The following is a 23,032-nucleotide window of genomic DNA, read 5'->3' as shown; positions in this document are numbered from 1 at the left end:
CATTAATTACAGCACGCGAGACCACACACAACCTAAAAGAGACACTTTCACATTTGAGTTTATAAAGAAAATACAAAAAGCGCCTCTTTTATTAGGTGTTGATTATAACACAGGCAGCATTTACAGATATTTTAAACACTTTCAATAGTGTTTTAGGACAATTCAAAGGGGTTTCTTTAAAATGATATAAAATGTTTGCATTTACACCTCTGCATGTGGATTTGGGAAGCTTTTAAATTTGGGTAGGCAAAATCCCGGTGGAAATCCCCAAATAGCAGCAGAGTTTAACTGGTGAGAGGTGACATCAATCATTTTTCCCTTTGCAATGTAAATTTACACATTTACAAATAACGTTTAAGCCAGTTTACACTGACATCTACATTCTACCTCACTGCTGTCAACGTTTATAACTAGGCGTTTAATGGTATATTTAATCTTACATTTCCCTTCAGAATGATACATGTTTATGGCTATTTACATTATTATGAAATCAGTGGCATGAAATGACCTTAAAATCACAGTGTTATCACCTAATTTCTGTGACGCTATATGTTGCACAACAAACATTCCTTATCATTAATCTTTTGACAGCACTTTTAGGTAATATGCAAATGTATATATCATTTATACATTACAGTGTGTAAAGTAACATTTTCTTTCTGTCTTTTAGCAGATAAATTATATGAGAATTACTTTTACCAAACAAGTGGATCTAATTGGATTTGCATTAAAAGCCTTAAATAAGTTAAAAAGTTCTTATTTTTTTAAAAGGTTTTTATTTTCTACAAAATTCTTCACAGAAATGGCGAAAATCAGTGCACCCATCATTCACCCTGATGATCCCTCGGTTATGGCTCGCATCTCAGCCTGCCTGTTGGACATTTCACACTGGATGAAAGATCATCATCTTCAGCTTAACCTCACAAAAACAGAAATGCTTGAAGTTTCTGCCAACCCGACTCTACACCATAACTTTTCAATCCAGATGGACCGGGCAACCATTACTGCATCCAAAACGGTGAAAACCCTTGGAGTAACGATTGATGGAGTAACGATTGATTGCCTCTTTGAATATCACACTAACTGTACAAAAAAAAAAAAAAAACCTACTAATACTTCCCTTCTTAGACTTTACAGACCTGAAACTTGCCTTTAGTACTTATTCATTGTCGCTCTTAGTTGTGTAAATTGCTTCCTTGTCCTCATTTGTAAGTCGCTTTGGATAAAAGCGTCTGCTAAATGACTAAATGTAAATGTAAATGTAAATGATGACCAACTAAACTTCTCTGAGCACATCTCTAGAACTGCTCGATCTTGCAGATTCACACTCTACAACATCAGAAAGATCCGACCCTTCCTATCTGAACATGCAGCTCAACTCCTTGTTCAAGCTCTTGTTCTCTCCAGACTGGACTATTGCAACTCTCTACTAGCCGGGCTTCAGCTAACTCTATCAAGCCTCTTCAGCTGCTCCAGAACGCAGCAGCACGAGTGGTCTTTAATGAAGCTAAAAGAGCACATGTCACTCCGCTGCTCATCCGTTTGCACTGGCTGCCAGTTGCTGCTCGCATCAAATTCAAAGCTCTGATGTTTGCTTACAAAGCGACTTCTGGCTTTGCTCCTTCTTATCTGCTCTCACTTCTGCAGATGTATGTGCCTCCAGAAACTTGCGTTCTGTGAATGAACGTCGCCTCGTGGTTCATCCAAAAGAGGGAAGAAATCACTTTCCCGAACTCTCACATTCAATCTGCCCAGTTGGTGGAATGAACTCCCTAACTGCATCAGAACGGCAGAGTCACTCGCTGTCTTCAAGAAAAACTCAACTATTTAGTCTCCACTTCACTTCCTAATCTGCAATTGCCTCTCTGGATATATCACTAACTGTACTACAATAAATAAATAAATACATTTACTAATACTTTCCTTCTTAGACTTTACAGACCTGAAACTCTAGTGCCTACAGCACTTCTTCATTGTTGCTCTTATAGTTGTGTAAATTGCTTCCTTGTCCTCATTTGTAAGTCACTTTGGATAAAAGCGTCTGCTGAATGACTAAATGTAAATGTAAATCCAGCCATGAAAAGCATCAACTGCTATAGCTTGGAGAAGGGGTATCCTGTGTGGATTTCGGTCATACACTTTCCATCCCCATGCAGAAAAAAAAATCTCAACAGGATTGATGAATGGAGAATATGGAGGGAGATAAACAACTAAACGCTATGGGTGGGCAGTGAACCGGTTATGAACCAGATGAGCTCTGATTTCTAAATTGCAATTCTGTGTGACAGGTGTTTACTCAAGTGATGAGTTAGTATGCTAAGTAGGGCAACTGACTTTATAATTTTGACAGACAGTGTGTTCCTTGTGAAAATAAGAGATTTTCTGCATGAAAATTGTGCCAAATGCAGAGAATTGTGTGTCGTGTTTTGAAAAAAGTGTGTTGTAAACCTGCAATTTGAGTGTAAAGCAGGAATTGTGCCTGTAGTTTAGCAGAATTGGTTCAGGGGGTTGGTGCATCAGTTACATGTTGTTGTCATTGTGTCTGAAGTACAAGTCATTGTGTGTAAACAACCAAGAAAAACTGTATATTTAATTTTTAAATTAACGTTAATTTCAGTGCATTGGCTAGTTTAACTGGATTGAGTTCACAGTGACACCAGAACTTTGGCAATAAATAGATGCACTGCAGCTCGTGGATTTTATAACATCTTTTTTTGTAAAAATGTGTTTGATGCGAACCCCAAAAGATCTCATCTCAATCTCAAATAATGAATGAATTTTCATGAACTCATAAGCATTCACATGGTTTTGTCAGTTTTTAAACACTTAGTGTCCATCATTTAATGTAAATTCTGCTGCAAATGTTTAGTTTTGACTTGTTTCTAAGCAAAATATTTTTAAAAAATCTAAATAAAAAAACATTTTTAGACATTTTTCGTGTTTTCTGAAATAATGAGTCAAAAATAAGTGAGTTTTTCCTTAAAACAAACAAAATGATCTTGTTTTTGCTTTGAAAGTAGATTATTTTGCCTCCTCTTATTGTCAGATTATTCTGCTTGGTTTAAGGAAAAGCTCACTTCATTTTGACTCATTATTTTGGAAAACAAAACAACATGTTGCTCGTCTACAAACTGCTTCTTGATTTAGGAGATTTTAGACATTTGGACTAGAATCAAGACAAAAACTCTGAGTAAGAAATACTTTTTTTTGCAGTAACACATCAGATCACAGAGTTTCATCATTCACACAACGCCTCTCTGAACACAACCTGATTTCATGACATTAATAAATATATTTAAAGCAGACCTATTATGCAGAAATCACTTCTATAGGGAGTTTAAACCCAGTTGTGTTTCAGCAGTGTGTGAATATGTAGTGTAATGTGTGTTTATATAGTGCATTTATCATGTTTTGCCATACACCCAAAGTGCTTCACGACCATGAGGGGGGGGGGGGGTCTCTCCACACCACCACCAGTGTGCAGCTCCACCTGAGGATGCTCTGGCAGACACAGGACAACAGATCCAGTGCTTCACCACACACCAGCTATAGGTGGAGTGGAGAGACAGTGATGGAGCCAATTCAGTGGATGGGAATGATTGGGAGAACATGATACTAAAGCTAATAGAGGGAGTTTTGCCCACACCTATTTTTTACCAGAAGTGTCATGGGATTATTAATGAGCACAGAGAGTCGGAAGCTCAGTTTAACGTCTCATCTGAAAGACGGCGCCCACTGACAGTATAGAGTCCCCTTCACTATACTGGGGCATTACGACTCACATAGACCACAGGTTGAGCTCCCCCTGCTGGCCGCACTAACACCACTGCCAACAGCATCCTAGTGTTCCCATGTGGTCTCCAATCCAGATACTGACCAGGCTCAGCCCTGCTTAGCTTCAGTAACCGCTCTTACGCCCAATTCACACGGGGCTGCAGCGTTAACGCTTGACAGAGGGCGTGTCTGAAGTTCAGGCTGACGCGATTGTTATAGCAGCGTCAGCCAATAAAAAATTAGTCAGCAATCAGCTACTGTCTGAGCTGGTGAATTTGCATGCAGCGATCCGATTGGCTAACTCTTCCATCGGTGCTTGAAAAGTTGAGAAAGTCCCACCTTCTGCAGCAAGCAACGGCAGTGAAGCAGCGCAGACGGATCCACAATGCAGTTCAGCAACGTATGATGTCACCCATTCAAAGTGAATGGGAAGCGTTAACGCAGACGCCCCGTGTGAATGGGGCGTTGGACTGCAGGGTGATATGGCCAGCCTCTAATGCTCAACATGAATTAATTTTATTTATTGTAATCAGACTTCTCCATCTCATTAGCATAAACAGCAGCCCTGAGTGAGAAGCAGCCGTCTGTCCATTAGCCATTAGAGTGTTTGAGCTGCTGAAGATAATGTCAGCATAGACTCAGAGGATTATAGATGTGGAGTTCTAGATGAACAGAGACAGGAGCGACAGCACATGAACACACACTCACACTGAAGCACACATGCACACCTGACCAGCACTCACAACACACACACTGCTGTTTCACATCTGTCGCTATGCTTATGCATATGCATCTGTAGCTCCGCCTTCTTCTGAAAAGATCACAATCTCATTTGCATTTAAAGCGACAGTCACCAAAACACCACAATTAGGATCAAAGCCTGAAAGGGTCAGTTTCAAAGAGCTGATGAACATTATCTGTGTGATATTCTCAGCTCAAACTCAAACTCAAACACACACACTCTAGAGACTCTCTTATTTTACACCTTGTATAAAGTGGCATAATAGCTCTCCTTTAATGGTTTGTTGAGCAGCGCTTTTTGGCTTGTGTGCATTATGAATATGTGTGTGTGTGTGTGATGAATTGCTGTTGTCTGTGTGGATAAAAGCGTGTGGGATGCAGCGCTGCAGTTTCCTTCATGATCTCGGGGTTTGTTTTGACTCGCAGTAAGAGCGCGAGCAGATAAAGCGGCTCTGAATGAAAGCGCGACAGAAGAGTGTGTTTTCTGATTGGTATCTCCAGCTGAGCTCATAAATCAGGAGAGGCGAGGCTGGAAAACCGCATTGATTAGGATGTAGAGCTGATGCATTACGACACGCTGTAGGAGAGAGAGAGAGAGAGAGAGAGAGAGAGAGAGAGAGAGAGAGAGAAGGACAGAATCTGGAGCCATGCGGACCAGTTATTTATTTATTTGACTGGTTTTCCATGTACTAAATGTTGCATCTTCAGTGGTGAAGTACTGGAATATTTATTTATTTATTTATTTATTTATTTATTTATATATTTTCCATGCACTAAATGTCTCGTCTTCAATGGTGAAGTACTGGAATATTATTTACTTATAAATTATTATTATTATTATTATTATTATTATTATTATTTATTTATTTATTTAGATTTTTTCTATGTACTAAATGTCTCGTCTTCAATAGTGATTAACTAATTATTTTTTTTCTATGCACTGAATGTGTCGTCTTCAGTGGTGAAGTACTGAAATATTATTTACATTATAAATTATTATTATTATTATTATTTATTTATTTATTTAGATTTTTTCTATGTACTAAATGTCTCGTCTTCAATAGTGATTAACTAATTATTTTTTTTCTATGCACTGAATGTGTCGTCTTCAGTGGTGAAGTACTGAAATATTATTTACATTATAAATTATTATTATTATTATTATTTATTTATTTATTTAGATTTTTTCTATGTACTAAATGTCTCGTCTTCAATGGTTTAGTACTGGAATATTATTTACATTATAAATTATTATTATTATTATTTATTTATTTATTTATTTATTTAGATTTTTTCTAAGTACTAAATGTCTCGTCTTCAATGGTGAAGTTCTGGAATATTATTTATATTATAAATTATTATTATTATTTATTTGTTTATTTATTTATTTATTTGTTTATTTATTTATTTATACTTTTTCTATGCACTAAATGTCTCCTCTTCAATGGTGAAGTACTGGAATATTTTTTATATTATAAATTATTATAATTATTATTTTTATTTATTTATTTATTTATTTATTTATATTTTTTCTATACACTAAATGTCTCGTCTTCAATGTCGAAGTACTGGAATATTATTTATATTATAAATTATTATTATTATTAGTATTATTATTATTTTTTTTTTCTATGCACTAAATGTCTCGTCTTCAATGTCGAAGTACTGGAATATTATTTATATTAAAAATTATTATTATTATTATTTATTTATTTTTTTATTTATTCTATGCACTAAATGTCTCGTCTTCAATGGTGCAGTACTGGAATATTATTTATATTATAAATTATTATTATCTTTATTTATTTTTTATTTATTTATTTATTTATATTTTTTCTATGTACTAAATGTCTCATCTTCAATGGTGAAGTACTGGAATATTATTTATATTATAAATTATTATTATTAATTATTTGTTTATTTATTTATTTATTTTCATGTACTAAATGCGCTTTCTATGGAGAATTGCTGGAATATGATGAACACAACGATTAACTCTCCTCATCCAGTTACAGTCAGAGTCTTTTTGGCCGCATTTAATATTCATTTATTCATTCATTTTTTTTCAGCTTAGTCCCTTTATTAATCTGGGGTCACCACAGCGGAATGAACCACCAACTTATCCAGCATATGTTTTACACAGCGGGTGCCCTTCCAGTTGCAACCCATCACTGGGAAACATCCATATTCACACACACACTCATACACTACAGCCAGTGTAGTTGATCAGTTCCCCTATAGCGCATGTGTTTGGACTGTGGGGGAAACCGGAGCACCCGGAGGAAACCCACGCCAGCACGGGGAGAACATGCAAACTGCACACAAAAACACCAACTGACCCAGCCGAGACTCGAACCAGCGACCTTTATTAATAGAAAACACAACCCCAAACACTCCTCATCCAGTCTTTTTGGCAGCATTAATATTCCTTCATAATAAACTGCAGGGTGAAATTATCACTATTACAGAAGTCTGTCAATAATCTCCTATAGTCTTGTTTTAGCTCTTGTGCATTCATTACAAGTTACACACATGCACCAACATGACAAAATGCGTATGCCTAAAAACTGCTTCATTAATGTCATATTATTTTGTAGATTTATTTAGAAATGCAATGTATTTTAAAATATAGATACATATAAATGTATTTTCCTTTAGCTTAGCCCTCACGGAAATATATATAAACATATGTTTTAATATAGGTTTTGATATAGGTTTTAAAAATATGTGACATACAGTGCATCCGTAGAGTATTGATAGCGCTTCACTTTTTCCACATTTGTTTATGTTACAGTCTCCAAAATGGATTAAACTGATTGATTTCCTCAACATTCTACACACAATCCCCCATATGACAATGTGGAGAGTTGTTGTTGCAGGTTTGTTGCAGATGTACATCAGTGTTCACAGCCTTTGCTCAATACTCTGTTGATGCTCCTTTGACAGTGATTACAGCCTCAAGTCATTCTGAATATGACGCCACAAGCTCTGCACAGCTGTCTTTGGGAATTTGTGCCCATTCCTCTTTGCAGTTCCTTTGAAGCTCTATCAGACGGTGTGCAGCCATTTTCAGATCTCTCCAGAGATGCTCAATAGGATTTAGGTCTGGGCTCTGGCTGGGGCACTCAAGCACATTCACCGAGTTGTTGTTGTGCCGCTGCATTGATATGTTGGCGGTGTGCTTTGGGTCATTGTCCTGCTGGAAGATGAAGCGTCGCCCCAGTCTGAGGTATAGAGCACTCTTGTGCAGGTCTTCATTCAGGATGTCTCTGTACATCGCTGCATTCATCTTTCCCTCTATCCTGACTAGTCTTCCAGGTTCTGCTGCTGAAACACATCCCCACAGCATGATGCCAACACCACCATGCTTCACTGTAGGGATGCTGTTAGCCTGCTGATGAGCGCCGCCTGCTGTTCTCCACACGTAACGCCTGGCGTTCACTCCAAACAGTTCAGTTTGAGTCTCATCAGAGCAGAGAGTTTAGTTTCTGATGCTCTGAGAGTCCTTCAGATGGTAAACTCCAGGCGGGGAGTGTCTTCCGTCTGCCCGCTCTACCATACAGATGCCTGATTGGTGGATTGCTGCACAGATAGTTGTCCTTCTGTAAGGTTCTCCTCTCTCCACAGAAGAACGCTGGAGCTCAGACAGAGTGACCATCGGGTTATTGATCACCTCCCTGACTGAAGCCCTTCTCCCCCGATCACTCAGCTTATATGTCCTGCTGGTTAAACATCTTTCACTTATGGATGATGGAGGCCGCTGTGCTCTCTGGAGCTTTCAGAGCAGCAGAAATGTTTCTGTAAGCTTCCCCAGCCTTCAATCCTGTCGCTTAGGTCTACAGACAATTCCTTTGTCTTCATGCTTGGTTTGTGCTTTGACATGCACTGTTGACCCTGGACCCTTATCTAGACAGGTGTAGCCTTTTCAGATCAGCTGAATTGAGCACAGGTGAACTCCAATGAAGCTGCTGAAACATCTCCAGAATGATCAGTGGAGACAGAACGACTGAGCTCAATGTAGAGCTTCACGCCAAAGCCTGTGAACACTGATGTACATGTGATTTATCAGCTTTTATTATTTTTAATAAATCTGCAACAAAAACTCTTTCTTCTCATTGTCATTATGGGGGATTGTGTGTAGAATGTTGAGGAAATCAATCAGTTTAATACACTGTGGAATAAGGCTGTAACATAAACAAATGTGGAGAAAGTCAAGCGCTGTCAATACTTTACACATGCTCTGCGTTCCCCCCACTGTGCATGAGTTTGTGGTCACTTTTGAGTCGTGTGGTGCATCATTTATCAATACGAGTATTCATCTCTGCTCTGCTGTCTGAATCCACCTGAAATAAAGGTGTAAATTAAAGCGCTTCCTGATTTAGACGTGAGAGTTTCAGCTGAGAACATCACACACACACTTCCACCATACACTGATAATGAGGTGTGTGTGTGTGTGTGTGTGTGTGTGGTCTCTCATCTGACTTCAGTCTGAAAGCAGACACAATCTGCAGTCATTCAGGAGTGTGTTGCTCATTCCCGCATCCAGAACCACATGCAGTAGTTCAGAGATTCCCTCTTTGAGGAGTCTGAGCTCTTCATGTTGAGTTCTGTCAGCGCTGCAGTTTGTGTGTGTGTGTGCGTGTGTGTGTGTGTGTATAGCGGACATGTTTGGTGGAAATTTTTCCATTTAAATCCCATTTCCTGGATATTTCTAGTACTATAATGCTGCAAAGCCCAGAAGAAATGGTCTGATTTAACAAGCTCAATTCAGTCTCATCTGAAATGTCAATAATAATAATAACTGTGTGTTCTGAATCACTACTTTACATTCATTCATTCATTTTCCCTCAGCTTAGTCCCTTTATTCTTTAGGGGTCACCACACCTGAATGAACCGCCAACTTATCCAGCATGTTTTACACACCGGATGCCCTTCCAGCTGCAACCCAGTACTGGGAAACACCCATACACACTCATTCACACCCATACACACACTCATACACTATAGCCAATTTAGTTAATTCCCCTATAGTGCATGTGTTTGGACTGTGGGGGAAACCGGAGCACCCGGAGGAAACCCACGCCAACACGGGGAGAACATGCAAACTCTACTCGTCAGCAAAGTTAATATGTAGGCAAGCGCTCATGTCCATTCATCATTCAGCCTCAGCATGTACAGTATAACATTAAAAACCTATTCTGTTCTCTCAGTTCACAAAAACAAATCTGTGTGTGTGTGTGTGTGTGTGTGTGTGTGTGTGTGTGTGTGTGTGTGTGTGTGTGTGTGTGTGTTTGTGGGTGTGTTTGTGTGTATGCAGGGCTCCATTCTCTGTAGCTCAGACGCGCTCCTGCCTCTCCGGAACAGGATCGGCTCCTGGATCCCCGGGCTCCGCTGGTGGTTCTGGTTCGGTGCTGCTGGCGTCTGCGTCCCGCTCCAGCTCCAACACGCCCCTCAGCAGCCCTTCGTCCCCGCAGCTGCAGCCGGCTGCGCTGCACCTGAAGAACTGCCTGCGCATGTGCGGCAGCAGCAGCACGCAGAGCAGCGGACAGACACGCACCGCCATGCAGATGGGTGAGGGACACACACTCATTACTGATCTAACATGACGATACACACAACAACTGAAAATGTTAAACCTTATATTTAATCACAGCAGCACAGCATCTGCAGGACTCAACAAGGAGAAGGTCAGGGCACGGTTCACACACTTACATCTATCAATCTACTTATTGACTCGTAAGTAGACAAGTTGACCTGTTGATAAGTGAGTTGACCTGTTGGCTAGTGAGTAGACAAGCTGAGGTTTTGACTGGTGAGTAGATAAGTTCACCTGCTGACTAGTGAGTAAACAAGTTAACTACTGAGTAGAGATATTGACTAGTAAGTAGACACATTGACCTGGTTACTATTGAGTAATGCTTTGACCTGTTGACTAGTGAGTAGACAAGTTGACCTGTTCAGTAGTGGGTAATGAGTAATGTTTTTACCTGTTGACTAGTGAGTAGACAAGCTAAGCTTTTTACTAGTGAGTAGATGAGTTCACCTGCTTACTAGTATGAGTAGATACGTTGAGTAGATTGAGTAGACTAGACTTGAGTAGGTATGTTAAATAATGAGTAGATATGTTGACTAGTGAGTAGACAAGTTGACCTGTTGACTATTGAGTAATGTTTTGACCTGTCAATTAGTGAGTAGTTAGTAGTAGTTTTGACTAGTGAGTAGATGAGTTCACCAGCTGACTAGTAGGTAGACAAGTTGACATTTTGACTAGTGAGTAAACAAGTTGACTTGACTAGTGAGTAGACAAGCTAACTATAAAAATGTTGACTAGTCTGTGGACACTTTGACTAGTGAATAGAGATGTTGACTAGTGAGTAGATAATTTGACTTTTTGACTAGTGAGTAGACAAGTTAACTAATGAGTAGAGATGTTGACTAGTGAGTAGACACGTTGACTGGTAAGTAAAGATGTTGACGTGTGAGTAGACAATTTGACTTTTTGACTAGTGAGTAGACAAGTTAACTAATGAGTAGAGATGTTGACTAGTGAGTAAAGATGTTGACTAGTGAGTAGACAATATGACATTTTAAGAAGTGATAGACATGCTGACTACTTTACAGATATGTTTGCCTGTTCACTAGTTAGTAGACAAGTGAGTTAACAAGCTTACCTAATAACTAATGAGTCGATAAGTTGATCTGTGACTAGTGAGTTGACAAGCTGAGCTTTTGACTAGTGAGTAGATGAGTTCACCTGCTGACTAGTAGGTAGAAAAGTTGACATGTTGACTAGTGAGTAAAAATGTTGACTAGTCTGGACACGTTGACCAGTGAATAGAGATGTTGACTAGTGAGTAGACAATTTAACATTTTGACTAGTGAGTAGACAAGTTAACTAATGAGTAGATATGTTGACTAGTGAGTAGACACGTTGACTAGTGAGTAAAGATGTTGACTAGTGGGTAGACAATTTGACATTTTAAGAAGTGATAGACATGCTGACTACTTTACAGATATGTTTGCTTGTTTACTAGTTAGTAGACAAGTAAGTAAACAAGTTTACCTAATAACTAGTAAGTCGATAAGTTGACCTGTTGACTAGTGAGTTGACAAGCTGAGCTTTTGACTAGTGAGTAGATGAGTTCACCTGCTGACTAGTATGAGTAGACTAATGAATATATATGTTAACTATTGAGTAGATATGTTGAATAGTGAGTAGACAAGTTAATTAGTGAGTAGAGATGTTGACTAGTGAGTAGACAAGTTGACCTGTTGACTATTGAGTAATGTTTTGACCTGTCGATTAGTGAGTAGACAAGCTGAGCTTTTGACTAGTGAGTAGATGAGTTCACCTGCTGACTAGTAGGTAGACAAGTTGACATGTTGACTAGTGAGTAGACAAGTTAACTAGTAATTAGAAATGTTGACTAGTGAGTGGACATGTTGACTAGTGAATAGAAAATCACTGATTTAACTTGACGATACACACACAACTGAAAATATTAAATATATACGGTGCAGAAATTTTAAAATAAATCTGTGGAAAAAAAAAAAAAAAATTTTAAATAATAAACATAAAAAGTAATAATAAAACAGAAAAGAAATAAATAAAATAAAAACATTAATCACAAAATACTAAAAACAACCAGAACACACGAAAATATATATACAAATTTGCTAAAATGTTTAATTTAAAATATATTTTTAAACAAATTTAAAATAATATTAGATAAAATTATTAGAGCGCTGCATTCAGTAACACTCCATACTGCATGCATTTGCTCATCGTGATGGTTTTAGCATTATTTCTCCCTCATGCACACATGAGTGTGTGTGTGTGTGTGTGTGTGTGGTAGCTCTGCGCAGCTAAAGTGTGTTAGAGTGACTCTCTGTCTTCTATCATCTCAGATCGGTGTGTGTGAGTGTTAGCGAGTGGAGCATTAGCGTGCTAAAGCAGCGTGTTAAAGCGTTTTACAGCTCAGATCAGCTCAGATCAGCTGTCTGCTGTAATGAATGCTCTGCGCTGGCAGTAATTGCCGGGTTGCATTCGCTGCAGATCTTGAACTCTGAGGAGCGACGCAAAACCACAGAACACACACCGTCACACACTGTCAATGAGATCACCGACATGCATTACTCGCTCGTGTGACACTCTGAACACACTGATGGCACACTCCAGCTCTGCAGAACACACACACGCACACGCTCACACACACATGCTCAGACACACACATGCAAATGTGAGAAGAGTGCATGTGTTAACAGTGTTGTTGATGGTGAGTGTTTGTCAGTCCACAGTCCTCCGCGGAGCAGCAGCAGCAGCAGCAGCCCAGAGCGTGTGTGTGTGTCCCCGCTACGGCGCCAGAGCAGCCCGTCCCGATCCCCGGCGCGGCCCCTGTCCATGGTGGCGGTCCCTCAGTCTGCGGGCCCCCAGTCTGCGCTGTGTCCCCTGCTGCCTCTGAGCTCCAGTGTTACTCCAGCAAACAGCACTGCGGGTCAGCTGAGCGGAGGAGGAGACGCTCTCCAGAACACATCACCGGCTCACAGCAGCACAGCCTCTGCAGGACTCAACAAGGAGAAGGTCAGGGCACTGATCACACACTTACTACTGATGCAAAACATTTACCAGGAAATAAACAGAGAATACACTGAACATACAAACAGAAGACAACAAGCTGACCTGTTCACTAATGAGTGGACGAGTTGACTTGTTCACTAGTGATTAGACGAGTTGACCTGCTGACTAGTAAGTAGACGAGTTGACTTGTTCACTAGTGATTAGACGAGTTGACCTGCTGACTAGTAAGTAGACGAGTTGACTTGTTCACTAGTGATTAGACGAGTTGACCTGCTGACTAGTAAGTAGACGAGTTGACTTGTTCACTAGTGATTAGACGAGTTGACCTGCTGACTAGTGAGTAGACGAGTTGACTTGTTCACTAGTGAGTAGACGAGTTGACCTGCTGACTAGTGAGTAGACGAGTTGACCTGTTCACTTGTGATTAGACGAGTTGACCTGCTGACTAGTGAGTAGACGAGTTGACCTGTTCACTAGTGAGTAGACAAGTTGACCTGCTGACTAGTGAGTAGTCGAGTTGACTTGTTCACTAGTGAGTAGACAAGTTGACCTGCTAACTAGTGAGTAAACGAGTTGACTTGTTCACTAGTGATTAGACGAGTTGACCTGCTAACTAGTGAGTAGACGAGTTGACCTGTTCACTAGTGAGTAGACGAGTTGACCTGCTGACTAGTGAGTAGACGAGTTGACTTGTTCACTAGTGATTAGACGAGTTGACCTGCTAACTAGTGAGTAAACGAGTTGACTTGTTCACTAGTGATTAGACGAGTTGACCTGCTGACTAGTGAGTAGACGAGTTGACCTGCTGACTAGTGAGTAGACGAGTTGACTTGTTCACTAGTGATTAGACGAGTTGACCTGCTGACTAGTGAGTAGACGAGTTGACCTGCTAACTAGTGAGTAAACAAGTTGACTTGTTCACTAGTGATTAGACGAGTTGACCTGCTGACTAGTGAGTAGACGAGTTGACCTGCTGACTAGTGAGTAGGCGAGTTGACTTGTTCACTAGTGATTAGACAAGTTGACCTGTTCACTAGTGAGTAGACGAGTTGTCCTGCTGACTAGTGAGTAGGCGAGTTGACTTGTTCACTAGTGATTAGACAAGTTGACCTGCTGACTAGTGAGTAGACGAGTTGACCTGTTCACTAGTGAGTAGACGAGTTGACCTGCTGACTAGTGAGTAGACGAGTTGACTTGTTCACTAGGGATTAGACGAGTTGACCTGCTAACTAGTGAGTAGACGAGTTGACCTGCTGACTAGTGAGTAGACGAGTTGACTTGTTCACTAGTGATTAGACAAGTTGACCTGCTGACTAGTGAGTAGTCGAGTTGACTTGTTCACTAGGGATTAGACGAGTTGACCTGCTGACTAGTGAGTAGACGAGTTGACCTGTTCACTAGCGAGAAGACGAGTTGACCTGTTGACTAGTGAGTTAACAAGTAGACCTGTTGACTAATGAGTAGACAAGCTGACCGGTTGACTAGTGAGTGGAGAAGCTGACCTGTTAACTAGGGAGTAGACAAGCTGACCTGTTGACTAGTGAGTAGACAAGCTGAACTGTTGACTAGTGAGTGGACAAGCTGATTTGTTGACTAGTGAGTAGACGAGTTAACCTGTTGACTAGTGAGTGGACAAGCTGACTTGTTGACTAGTGAGTATTGACTTGACCTGTTGACTATTAGGTAGACAAGCTGACCTGTTGACTATTAAGTAGACAAGCTGACCTGCTGACTAGTAAGTATTCAATTGACCTGTTGACTAGTGAGTAGACAATCTGACCTGTTGAGTAGTGAAGACAAGCTGACCTGTTGACTAGTGAGTTGACAAGCTGACCTGTTGACTAGTGAGTAGACGAGTTGACCTGTTGACTACTAAGTAGACAAGCTGACCTGTTGACTAGTGAGTAGATTATTTGACCTGATGACTAGTGAGTAGACATGGTGACATATTGACTATTGAGTAGACAAGCTGGCCTGTTGACTAGTGAGTGATGATGTGACTTGTTGTCTAGTGAGTAGATAGATAAAAACAAGTAAACAGAAAATCTAAAGCTGAAGCTGATCAAACTGTAGAGTAAACTGTAGGCGCTGCATCAGTTTCTCTGAGTGTAATAGTGCTGTTTCAGTCAGCAGTGTTTGTGTCGTCAGGTGTGAAGGTGTTCGCAGTGTTGATCAGGAGTGAAGTGTGTTCAGATGTGAGATCAGTGTGGTGATGAAGGGCTGTTAATGAACTCTCTCACACCATCAGAAATAAAACTGAGACCTAAAAATATCTTCTCACACATTTTCTTATTGATTAGAATCTTCACTAATTAGCACAACGTTTGTGGAATCTGCAGCCTAAAATAGTTTGAGTTTAAGAAAATAGATTTAAGAGTCAGTACCCTGTTAAGTGAGCACTGCACACAGCTGTTGAGCAGTTTGATTAGCGAGTACACAACCTTACCTATTGACTTGAGAGAAGACCAGCTGACCTGTTTACTATTGATTTGACTTGTTGATTTATGAGGTAAGCTGACATGTTGACTAGTGAGTGGATAAGCTGACATGTTGACTAGTGAGTGGAGAAGCTGACCTGTTAACTAGTGAGTGGAGAAGCTGACCTGTTGACTAGTGAGTGGATAAGCTGACATGTTGACTAGTGAGTGGAGAAGCTGACCTGTTGACTAGTGAGTGGAGAAGCTGACCTGTTGACTAGTGAGTAGACAAGCTGAACTATTGACTAGTGAGTAGACAAGCTGAACTATTGACTAGTGAGTGGACAAGCTGACTTGTTGACTAGTGAGTATTGACTTGACCTGTTGACTATTAGGTAGACAAGCTGACCTGTTAACTAGTGAGTAGACGAGTTGACCTGTTGACTAGTGAGTAGACAAGCTGACCTGTTGACTAGTGAGTGTATAAGCTGACCTGTTAACTAGTGAGTAGACGAGTTGACCTGTTGACTAATGAGTTGACAAGCTGACCTGTTGACTAGTGAGTAGACGAGTTGACCTGTTGACTAATGAGTTGACAAGCTGACCTGTTGACTAGTGAGTAGACAAGCTGACCTGTTGACTAGTGAGTGTATAAGCTGACCTGTTAACTAGTGAGTAGACGAGTTGACCTGTTGACTAATGAGTTGACAAGCTGACCTGTTGACTAGTGAGTAGACGAGTTGACCTGTTGACTAATGAGTTGACAAGCTGACCTGTTGACTAGTGAGTGTATAAGTTGACCTGTTAACTAGTGAGTAGACGAGTTGCCCTGTTGACTAATGAGTTGACAAGCTGACCTGTTGACTAGTGAGTAGATGAGTTGACCTGTTGACTACTAAGTAGACAAGCTGACCTGTTGACTAGTGAGTAAACGAGTTGACCTGTTGACTAGTAAGTAGACAAGCTGACCTGTTGACTAGTGAGTGTATAAGCTGACCTGTTAACTAGTGAGTAGACGAGTTGACCTGTTGACTAATGAGTTGACAAGCTGACCTGTTGACTAGTGAGTAGATGAGTTGACCTGTTGACTAATGAGTTGACAAGCTGACCTGTTGACTAGTGAGTAGACGAGTTGACCTGTTGACTAATGAGTTGACAAGCTGACCTGTTGACTAGTGAGTAGATGAGTTGACCTGTTGACTAATGAGTTGACAAGCTGACCTGTTGACTAGTGAGTAGATGAGTTGACCTGTTGACTAATGAGTTGACAAGCTGACCTGTTGAATAGTGAGTAGATGAGTTGACCTGTTGACTACTAAGTAGACAAGCTGACCTGTTGAATAGTGAGTAGATGAGTTGACCTGTTGACTAATGAGTTGACAAGCTGACCTGTTGAATAGTGAGTAGATGAGTTGACCTGTTGACTACTAAGTAGACAAGCTGACCTGTTGAATAGTGAGTAGACAAGCTGACCTGTTGAATAGTGAGTGAATCAGCTGACCTGTTGACTAGTGATTGGATAAGCTGACCTGTTGACTAGTGAGTGGATAAGCTGACCTGTTGACTAGTGAGTGGATAAGCTGACCTGTTGACTAGTGAGTGGATAAGCTGACCTGTTGACTAGTGAGTGGATAAGCTGACCTGTTGACTAGTGAGTGGATAAGCTGACCTGTTGACTAGTGAGTGGATAAGCTGACCTGTTGACTAGTGAGTGGATAAGCTGACCTGTTGACTAGTGAGTGGAGAAGCTGACCTGTTGACTAGTGAGTGGATAAGCTGACCTGTTGACTAGTGAGTGGATAAGCTGACCTGTTGACTAGTGAGTGGATAAGCTGACCTGTTGACTAGTGAGTGGATAAGCTGACCTGTTGACTAGTGAGTGGATAAGCTGACCTGTTGACTAGTGAGTGGAGAAGCTGACCTATTAACTAGTGAGTGGAGAAGCTGACCTGTTGACTAGTGAGTGGATAAGCTGACCTGTTGACTAGTGAGTAGAGAAGCTGACCTGTTGACTAGTGAGTGGATAAGCTGGCCTGTTGACTAGTGTGCAAACAAGCTGACCTGTTGACTAGTAAGTAGTCAACATGGTGACTATAGTGAGTTGACAAGCTGAGCTTTTGACTAGTGAGTAGATAAGTTCACCTGCTGACTTGTAGGTAGATAGGTTTATCTGATGGCTATTGAGTAGACAAGTTGACTTATTAACTAGAGATTTGACAAGTTGGTTGAGTAGTTGACTAGTTGAGCAATGATTTGACCTGTGATTTATGAGTAGGTAAGCTTACATGTTGACTAATGTGTTGATAAACTGATCTGTTGACCAGCGGGTAAACAAGGTGACTTGTTAACTAGTGAGCATATGTTTACTAACTAGTAGACAAGTGAGTAAACAAATTTACCTTTTAACTACTAACTACTAAGAGTCCTTTGGTTGACATATTGACTAGTAAGTAGACAAGATGACCTTTTAAATAGTGAGTAGACAATTTGACATGTTGACTAGTACGTAGACAAGTTGACTTGTAGTGAGTAGACAAGGTGACTAGTAGTGAGTAGACAAGTTGACTAGTGAGTAGTCAAGCTGACCTGTTAATAAATGAGTTGATGAGTTTATCTATTGAATAGTGTGTTGATAGGTTGAGATGTTGACTAGTGATCAGACAATTTGACATGCTGGCTAGTAAGTAAACAAGTTGACCTGTTGACTAGTGAGTAGACAAGCTGACCTGTTGACTAGTAAGTATTGACCTGACATGTTGACTATTAAGTAGACAAGCTGACCTGTTGACTAGTAAGTATTGACCTGACATGTTGACTATTAAGTAGACAAGCTGACCTGTTGACTAGTGAGTAGACGAGCTGACCTGTTGACTAGTAAGTATTGACCTGACCTGTTGACTATTAAGTAGACAAGCTGACCTGTTGACTAGTAAGTATTGACCTGACATGTTGACTATTAAGTAGACAAGCTGACCTGTTGACTAGTAAGTATTGACCTGACATGTTGACTATTAAGTAGACAAGCTGACCTGTTAATAAATGAGTTGATGAGTTTATCTATTGAATAGTGTGTTGATAAGTTGAGGTGTTGACTAGTGATCAGACAATTTGACATGCTGGCTAGTAAGTAAACAAGTTGACCTGTTGACTAGTGAGTAGACAAGTTGACATGTTGACTAGTGAGTGGACAAGCTAACCTTCTGACTAGTCAGTAGACACACTAACATGTTGACTAGTGTATAGACAAGCTGACCTGTTGACTAGTGAGTAGACAAGTGGACATGTAGACTAATGTGTAGGCAATTTGAGAAATTGACTAGTGAGTACTGATTTGACTTGTTGACTAAGGAGTAGATAGTTTTGACTGAGTAAACAAGTTGACACGCTAATAAGTGGCTAGTAAGTAGACAAGCTCATTTGTTGACTAGTGAGTATACAAGTTGACATGTTGACTAGTGAGTAGACAAGCTAACCTGTTGACTAGTCAGTAGACACACTAACATGTTGACTAGTTTATAGACAAGCTGACTTGTTGACTAGTGAGTAGACAAGTGGACATGTAGACTAATGTGTAGGCAATTTGAGAAATTGACTAGTGAGTACTGATTTGACTTGTTGACTAAGGAGTAGATAGGTTTTGACTGAGTAAACAAGTTGACGCGCTAGTAAGTGGCTAGTAAGTAGACAAGCTCATCTGTTGACTAGTGAGTATACGAGATCTATGAGTTGTGTTCAGATAATGGGGTGTCTGTTGATCTCTGGCTGACTCTAGAGATGAGCTCTGTTAGTGGAGCTGTGGTTTATTTATCTCAGTGTGTTCCTCGTGTTTCTGCAGCAGACGAGTCGCCTCATTAGTGCAGGAACGTGTTGAGAATGAAGCTCTTCTTTTGATGAGCTTCAGATGACAGAAGATCAGGGATGATTCTGGATCTCAGACGCCTCCTAGTGGCCAGTTTTGGGTCTGCATGATACTCTGAGCTCTGTTGACAGTGTTTAGTGTGGCTCAGATCCATCAGAGCCAGAATGAGTTCCCCAGATAAAGCGTCTCCTCCCACATACAGCATGTGTGTGTGTCACACAGACGCATTACTCAGATGCACCAAATCTCTCTCGTTTTTCATCATCGGCCCACACACACCTCGGCTTTACACTGGAGCTCTGCAATATGACGAAATGCAGTCAGAATGATCAGCCCTCCTGATCAAGTTTAATTCCTTTAGATATTTTCCACAGTTTCTGTTTAACAGAGAGCAACACATCTCCAACACATTTCCAATCATAACAGTGTTAAAAACTCATCTCTAATAACTGATTTATTTTATCTTTGCCATGATGGCAGTAAATAATATTAGACTAGATATTCTTCAAGACACTAGTGTTCAGCTTAAAGTGACATGTAAAGGCTTCACTAGGGTAATTAGGGTAAAGTTAGGGTAATTAGGCAAGTCATTGTATTTGTTTTGTGTATCTGGCAGAATATTAATTTCTAAATGTCGATGGTTTCTTCTTTAGATGTTTTGTGTTGGTCCTGTGAGATAATAACCCTGTGTGTGTATGTGTTTGTGTGTGTGCTTTGGTGTGTACGTGTGTGTGTACATGTGTGTGTACGGGTTTTTTTGTGACATATCAGGACACAAATCTGTATAATGACATGGGTATGACACGGGTACTAAAAAAAGGAGGTGAAATATGAGGATATTGGTGACGTCCTCATTTCTCAAGATGCTTATAAATCCTACAGAATGAGTTTAATCAGAGTAAAGCTGCACACAGTCTCCTGTGATGGTTGGGTTTAGGGTTGGGGTGGGGTGAGGGCAATATAATATACGGTTTGGGCTGTATAAAATGAATGGAAACCTATGCAATGTCCCCACTTTTCACAGAAACAAACGTGTGTGTGTGTGTGTGTGTGTGTGTGTGTGTGTGTGTGTGTGTGTGTGTGTGTGATTGGGTGTGTTTGTCTATCTGTGCATGTGTTTGTCTTGTGTGTTTCTTTAAGTGTGTCTTGTGTGTATGCATATATGTGTTGGTGTGCACGCATTTCTGTCTGTCTGTGTGTGTGCTTGTGTCTTTAAATGTACCGTTAGGTCAATAAATATTGGGACATGGACACAATTCTGCCATGTTTGGCTCTGTATACCATCACAATGAATGAAATGCCCAATATGTGCTTCATCTGCAGACTGTCAGCTTTAATTTGAGGGTATTTAGAAACAAATCCGGTGAACGATGTAGGAATTACAGCAGTCTGCATATGTGCTTCCCACTTGTTAAGGGTCCAAACGTAAGTGGGCAGAATAATAATCAGAACTCAAACTTTCACTTTTTAATACTTGGTTTAAATCCTTTGCAGTCAATTACAGCCTGAAGTCTGGAACATATAGGCATCAGCAGACGCTGGGTTTCATCCCTGCTGGTGCTCTGCCAGGCCTTTCATTTCAGATCCATTGTGTTGTGTATAGAGCCGATATGATAGAATTTTCTCCAAATATTCATGGACCTCACTGCATGTGTCTGATTTGGGGTTGTACTTTTCAGCATTAATGGAGCATCACAGAAGAGCAGGTTACCTTTGGCAAGGGCACTGACACAACCCCAGACCATGACAGAGCCGTGCTTCTGGACTTGCTGCTGGTGACAGTCTGGATGATCCTTTTCTTCTTTAGTCCAGAGCACATGACGTCCATTTTCCCCCAAAACACCTGAAACACTGCTTCATCTGAGCACAGTACACTTCTTCACTGTGTGATGCTCCATCCCAGATACCTCCGAACCCAGAGTAGTCAGTGGTGCTTCTGGACACTGTTAACATAGGGCTTCCTCTTGGCACAGTGCAGTGATGACTGGCGTTTGTGGATGTGACTCTGTATCGTGGTGCTTGACAAAGGTTTGAGTCCTGAGCCCGTGTGCTGATCTGGCTTATAGATGAATGAGGACTCTTGATGCAGCGCCCCCTGAGGGGTCGGAGGTCACGGTTGTTCAGCTGAGGCTTGCGCTCGTGTCCTTTACGCACTGAAACTCCTCCAGATTCCTTCGATCTTTAAAGAGCCCATATTATACATGAAATAGGGTCATATCTTGGTTGTAAGGGTCTCCAGCAACAGTCTAATATGCATGCAAGGTCAAAAAACACTTTCATGGTCTTATAATCTGCATTTATTTTTACCTAATTATCCCAGCGACTCCTGTATGAATCGTCCAGTGATTCATTTGTTCCCAAACCCCTCCTTAGCGCGAAGCTAATCTGCGCTGATTGGACCAATGACAGTCTGTTGCGATTGGTCGACTGCCTTCAGTCAGAGAGTGAAATGCCCAACAGCTAATCAGCAATATAAGAGTTATCACAGTTCATAAACGCTCGATAGTGTAGGCGTGGATTTTAGCAGCCAGTGGGTCAATGTAAATACAGTTGATGGACGATTAACTATTTTATTGAGCAAAAACTCCAAAAACTGTCGAGGAGATATCCAAGCTTGTCTCACTCTGCTCTTTTCACAGACACAAACACACACACACACACACATTGCCATCGTCCGCGCACACAAACACAAAAACACACACAGACCTCCGGGCGACAACGCGCACTCGCACACACACAAACACATACCTCCGGACGACAGCGCAAGCACACACACACTACCCTCGTCCACGGAGCTCCGTAAACAAAGCAGTACGCGTCGCGTTTTTAACATGACTTTGCACGCGATAAGAGAATATAGCGAGTTAACCTGATACAGTACACGCGGTTACAAGTAACAAATCACAACTAAATACATTTGCAAGCTAGAGTCAACGAGACAACTTTAACCGCACGTACTTACACTTGAGAAATGGAGGAAGAAACCTATCCTGACATGTCCATTAGTAAGTTACTCTTTACTGATCCTTCCTTTAACAAACGCTGATGAAGTATTCTTTGTAGCATGTAGTTTGCAGAAGTTTCCAGTAGTTTCCAACTGCTTGGCTATAATGCTGAGGTTTCATCTTTGGGTAGAGACTCAATATATCCATCTGCAGTGTGACTTCAATCGACCGGCATGTTTGTTTGGGTGCGTGTGTGTCTGGGTTTCTATGTCAGAGGGCGGGGCCTCAGGTTTGAAATCTCCCAGGTTTGCGCGTGCACGTGCATAACTTTTTTGTCACGTCATGGCGAAAAACCTAATGACTCGGTATCAAGGCGACTCGTTTGAAGCACTATGAGTCGACTCTTTTATAGATGAATCAACAGTTTTAACACTGTACTCTTACAGATTTTAGCCTTAGCTGGATACTTCACTTCACTTACTGTACGTTCACACCGAAAGCGGCGAGAGCGTCCAAGGTCGCTCTGGCCGCCCTGGCGACAACGCTCTCTGCCTTCAGCTCCTGCGGCGAGAGCGTCAAAACTCGCTACATTGATCTCTTATTTAAAGGAGCCGTTGCAGCATATCAGTTACATTCCTGCATAACACATGTTTCTAGCGTGAAAATGTTGCGCACTTCTTATCAAATTCATACAACAATGGAAGATCAAGTTGCGTGT

General features: G+C 40.8%; 1 long non-coding RNA gene across 1 annotated transcript in view; it reads left to right on the top strand.

Annotated features, from left to right (window-relative positions):
- LOC141376245 (uncharacterized) overlaps positions 1–23,032 on the top strand; it is a 124,254-nt gene that overhangs the window by 95,046 nt on the left and 6,176 nt on the right. Inside the window, exons 7-8 of the long non-coding RNA XR_012385726.1 lie at positions 9,833–10,086; positions 12,814–13,096. This is a non-coding gene — a long non-coding RNA (uncharacterized lncRNA). The remainder of the gene's footprint in view (positions 1–9,832; positions 10,087–12,813; positions 13,097–23,032) is intronic.

Source organism: Danio rerio, chromosome 9 (genome assembly GCF_049306965.1).
Source record: "Danio rerio strain Tuebingen ecotype United States chromosome 9, GRCz12tu, whole genome shotgun sequence".
Classification (NCBI taxonomy): Eukaryota; Metazoa; Chordata; class Actinopteri; order Cypriniformes; family Danionidae; genus Danio; species Danio rerio.
This window is presented reverse-complemented; position numbering and strand designations above follow the sequence as displayed.